The sequence below is a fragment of the Brassica oleracea genome, chromosome C2 (assembly GCF_000695525.1).
Source record: "Brassica oleracea var. oleracea cultivar TO1000 chromosome C2, BOL, whole genome shotgun sequence".
Classification (NCBI taxonomy): domain Eukaryota; kingdom Viridiplantae; phylum Streptophyta; class Magnoliopsida; order Brassicales; family Brassicaceae; genus Brassica; species Brassica oleracea.
Window position 1 is genome coordinate 26,886,545 of NC_027749.1, and position 5,107 is coordinate 26,891,651.

Sequence of the window (5,107 nt, forward strand, 5' to 3'; positions counted from 1 at the left end):
AAAGCACACAACTACTAAAGCAATTTAATATTTATCTGTCTTTCCGCACATGCCTCAATTTCGACCCTAACAACATTTTTTTCTCCACTGGTTGGCTGGTAATACCTCACTCACCGGTTTTCTCACCCTTTGTCTCTAGTTCGGTTTCCGGTTTAGTATTGGGTATAGCATCAGGTTTTATTTCATATTTGGTGTCTGATTCGGTTTCCGGTTCAGCATTTGGGTTTGATTGGGGTTCGAGTTCAGCTTTGGGGTTCTGTTCTGCTCCTCCGGAAGGGAAAGGGAAAAGATTCAGTAGCAGTTGTTAGTGTGTAACAGACTGTGTAAAGCTGATTAAGTGTACAAGGTGATTTCTAATAAAGTATAAGTGTTGTTTGTAGTTGTTTTGTCTCTTTAATTTATCTTCTGTGTCATCTTTGCACTAACACTACAGACTGATATTGATTCTTTTCTTGACCAGAGAAGGTTAAGTCTGGACACACTTCATTCTCCTGGTCATCTTTTTATGCTCACTGCCGTCTCTCATCTTCAAAATCTTTTGGTGAGCCTTAAATACAGATGATGCCTTTGAGCCATGGACTTGAGATACAGAGATTGACCGTTGTTATCCTCTTTTGATGGCTTAGAAATGACCAAATCATCAGCCTTACCCTCAATACAAGTAGCTGGAACAATTTGATCTATGGTGTCCAGAATGATTTTGCCAAAAACAAATATAATTTCACATGAACCCCCTTCACCAGTAAGGAATCTTATAACATAAAGTAAAAGGTTATTCTCTTTTCCTCTTGCCATCTCATGAAATAGGGCAAGGAGGAAGCTACACCTGTCCCATAAATTAAAACACACCATTTCATTAACTTGGCGATGAATTGATACGGGCTTAACTATGTGTTTTTGCTTTTAGGCCTTATGTGTGGATAAAAAGACTAGCCGGCCATCCCAATAGAATTCGACGCAATCCTCTCTTAACGCTGTCAACCCTATCTCTTCTCTTCCTCCTCCATGGCTGCTTCAGCTTCATCCCTCTCTCTCTCCACCTTCTCCATCTCCAAACCTGCCTCCACATCCCTCCTACCTCTTCCCTCTCCTTCGAACTCAACTCCCAATCCATTTCCCTCTCCATCTTCGCTTCCTCTGCCGCGTCTCGCTTCGTCCGCAACATCGCGGTTACAGACGACTTCAACGTAGAAGAAGAAGGGAACATTATCTCCGATGAGGCTCCGCCGCCTCCGCAGCAGGAGCAATCCTTCTCTGCTGACCTTAAACTCTTTGTCGGTAACCTTTCCTTTAAGTCAATAGTGCTCAGCTCGCTCAGCTCTTCGAAAGCGCATGAAACGTTGAGATGGTTGACGTATGAAAGAATCATTCTTTATGCTTTTTGAAGTGGTTTGTGTTATTGTCATAATGGGGATTCCGACAAGAGACAAAGATTGATTCTTTTTATTTTCATTAAGTTGAGATTAGTTCATTTGTCTCTGTAGTTAATGTTATGTTGCAATGGGATTCCGCAGGAGACAAAGATATGTTCTTTTTTGTTGTTGTTGAGTTGAGATTAGTTCATTTGTCTTTGTTAGGTGATCTATGACAAAGTGACATGACGAAGCAGGGGTTTCGGGTTCGTGACTATCTCTTCTGTGTCTGAAGTTAAGGCAGCTTCTCAGCAATTCAATGTCTATGTAAGAAGATATCTCTCTCTTAATCTGTTCTATGCTGATAAGGGTTTTGTTAGATGAGTGAAAAACTTTAAACTTTATGGGTGGTTTTAGTAAAAGTCGAAGCCTTTCTCTTCTCTTCCTCATCTTAGTAGCTCTTAAATGGTTTAGTGATTTAAGCTGATGTCTTTGGCAAATACTAATACTCAGTTACCAGGTTAGGAACGTGTTAATCTGTATTTTTTTTCTAACGTCTTATTGCATCGAAAGGTTTCGACTTTTACCAAAACCACCCATAAAGTTTAGATCTTATTGTATCGATGTATAATCAAACTAGACCTAACCTTTGTAGACATCATAGGGGCTGTACGAGACATCAACATTACTTTTAATGATCAGACTTGGACAGCTCAACACATTATTATTAACAGGTGCGATGATTGATTCATAATAGATATGTGTTTACATAATTTATATTTGAAGTCTAATATGGAACTACACTTAGTTGCAGATCTACAACTGTTTCTCTAAGTGTTTTTGATGCACAAGCGGACCAGCTAAAACAAAATATCTTGGCCATCGGTGTGGCAAAGGTGATCGTCGCAACCAGCATTAACCCCAAGTTTGTTGGAGGTAACATTCGGTGTGGCAAAGGTGATCGTCGCAACCAGCATTAACCCCAAGTTTGTTGGAGGTAACATTCGGTGTGGCAAAGGTGATCGTCGCAACCAGCATTAACCCCAAGTTTGTTGGAGGTAACATTCGGTGTGGCAAAGGTGATCGTCGCAACCAGCATTAACCCCAAGTTTGTTGGAGGTAACATTCGGTGTGGCAAAGGTGATCGTCGCAACCAACATCAACCCCAAGTTTATATGGGGCAAGCATTTATTTATTTATTTCCACTCCAAATCATATGCTTATGTACATTAACAAATATAAATAAATTTAATTTTTTCTTTAGGTCGACTATACCTGGATGCTACTTCTGGGATCTATTTTTACTTTGACCATGAGGTGGCCGCAAGCCAGAGACTATTTCAAGAGTACTCATCTTATTACTCACATGTCTAAAAATAATCTACACATGTCTTTGTTCATATATGATTATATACAATATGCAGGTTGTATTCAAAACCCGAGAAGGACGACACTACCAGTGCGAAGCAGTACCATGGTGTAAAGAAGCTCGAAAAGGTTTCACTAGGAGAGTTGAACAACTATATTCTGGAGTCACCCCCGCAAGTAAGTTTCTGATAATTTTTTGCCTCAGCCTCATGCTTCTGTGGACTAAGACCAAAATTCTTTAATAACTGCAGGCCCTTGAGTTTCTATGCAAAGCCAAGATCGCATCACTGGAAACTACAAACGGATGGTGATACATCTCCTGTGCTAAATGCAAGAAGCTCCAGCGAGGGAACTCTTCATTCACATGCCCTACATGTTTTAATGCCAGTGTTGTTGGAGTTGTCAGGTTCGGTTCACATATCTATATTAAACTTGCTCATTAGAAACAGCCTTTTGTTATTTGTGCCAACTATTTGGAAAAAAAAAACACAATCGCAAGGTATCGTGTTGAGCTGCTGGTGGAGGCGGGTGATGATAAATCTCTCTTTGTAGCATTCGACTCAGCTATGACTAAGCTAACAGGAATCAGGGCTACAGAAGTTGTGATGGAGTGATTGAAGCTTCAAGTTATGTACAAGCTCCATCAATTTGACATATCTTGATTAAAACAAAACACAAAATCGTAGATTGGATTAGTGAAAGTTTTATCTTCACTTACCATTGTTCCTTAGATTTCTTATACTAACTTTTTGTTTTTCATATGAAAGAAAGCTGAGATCTCGCATTTTATGAATTTGAAAGAACTCCAAATGCCTTGACTCTCAATCGAAAACGGAAAAAGAACACAGAACATCTAAAAATGCATTTAAGGTTCATTGTGCAGGCGTTATTGGAGAGGAATATTAACAGTGGGACTGCATTTTCATCAAACTATTGTCCACCACCTGCTGAGTTTTAACCCAAACGAGCTTTAGTGGCAGCGGTAGCCATCTACTGCAGTCTTAGGAATCCAGAGCACTTAGATGGTTCCAAAATAATTATTACCTAAACATGTTTTTTAAACAACTAAAAATAAATAAATTTGTGAATATTAATATAATTTATATTTTCACTTTTAAGACTATTCTAAGAGAACGAACTTAATAATATTATTTTCATAAAGAGCGTATGTCATATTATTTTAATTTTAAATTTCAATAGCTGACATATGTTGTTTTCAAAATTTTGTTTGCTATTTAAATTATGTTTAAAATGATTTTTAACATATTTTTCTAACAAATAAAAAACTGCTCTATATATAAGTTGTTTAATTTAAAAAGTATGCCATTAATTAGTGTCACTACCACATGAAGACATATTTCTACACCACATTTATATGTAAATATCCTCTTAAAGTGAAATGGTCTAGCAACTCTTTTGTGGACCTTTTAGCTAGAAAATCATGTAAATAAACGTGAAATAACCAAACAAAAATAATAATTCTCACTTACTATCAAATTTAAACTATGTTATATATAGAAAGAAAATCAGTTACAAAGCTTAACGTAGGATTTAGTAAACATAAAATACAAAAAAAATATGAAAAAAAAAATTAGAAATATTTTAAAGTATCGATCTTAATTATACTCCCTCCGTTTCATAGTAGATGAAGTTTTAGCTCTTTGCACACAAATCAAGAAATTTATTTTCTCTAAAAATTATTGAAAATACATTTTTAAACTAATTTATTTAATTATAAAAAAATAGTAATAATACAATTGGCTACACAATTTTGATAAATTTAAAGTTACCTAGACATGAGAAAACATAATCTATTGTAATACAGAAACAATCACCTGAAAATCATATATATCGAAATGAATGAAGTATAAATGATCGTTTGAAAATATATTAAACTAAAATAAATTTTGTCTTGGAATATGCACATAAAATTTAATTTTTTATGGATTTCAAAAAAGTTAATCTTTCAAGTAAAAGCAATATAAATATTATCGTGACATCATATGATCGTACAAAACAACTAAATTTATAAAGATTTTTAAAAGTTATAAAAAAATTATAAAAAAGTGTTAGAGTACATAAAAAATCCATCATCCCAAATTATAAATTAGGAGAGCTCAACGATATGGAAGAAAAAATAATTTATATCTATCTTCATCGTTTTTATTGTTAGATGAATATTTATTGTTTCCATAAAATATAACCTTATTTTAAATATTAAATTATCTACATTTAAGAAGAAAACATTAAAATAATACTGTTCATTTACAAAGAACTAAAAAAATATTTAATAAAAACAGTGAAAACTAAGAAACTAATAGAAAATAGAAAATAAAACTAAACTATTTACATAATATTTTTAAAATATAATTGGAGCTTAAAAGACG

The 5,107-nt window shown here is 34.7% G+C and overlaps 1 long non-coding RNA gene and 1 pseudogene across 2 annotated transcripts; both read left to right on the top strand.

Moving 5' to 3' along the window:
- Window positions 1-867: 867 nt before the first annotated feature.
- Window positions 868-2,334, top strand: LOC106327558 (annotated as a pseudogene).
- A 91-nt stretch (window positions 2,335-2,425) lies between these two features.
- On the top strand, window positions 2,426-3,513 carry LOC106327559. Of its 2 annotated transcripts, XR_001267463.1 has the most exons (4): window positions 2,426-2,492; window positions 2,617-2,698; window positions 2,777-2,897; window positions 2,972-3,513. It is a non-coding gene; the product is annotated as an uncharacterized LOC106327559 (long non-coding RNA). The 2 variants fall into 2 exon arrangements; XR_001267464.1 differs by lacking the exon at window positions 2,617-2,698.
- Window positions 3,514-5,107: the final 1,594 nt, after the last annotated feature.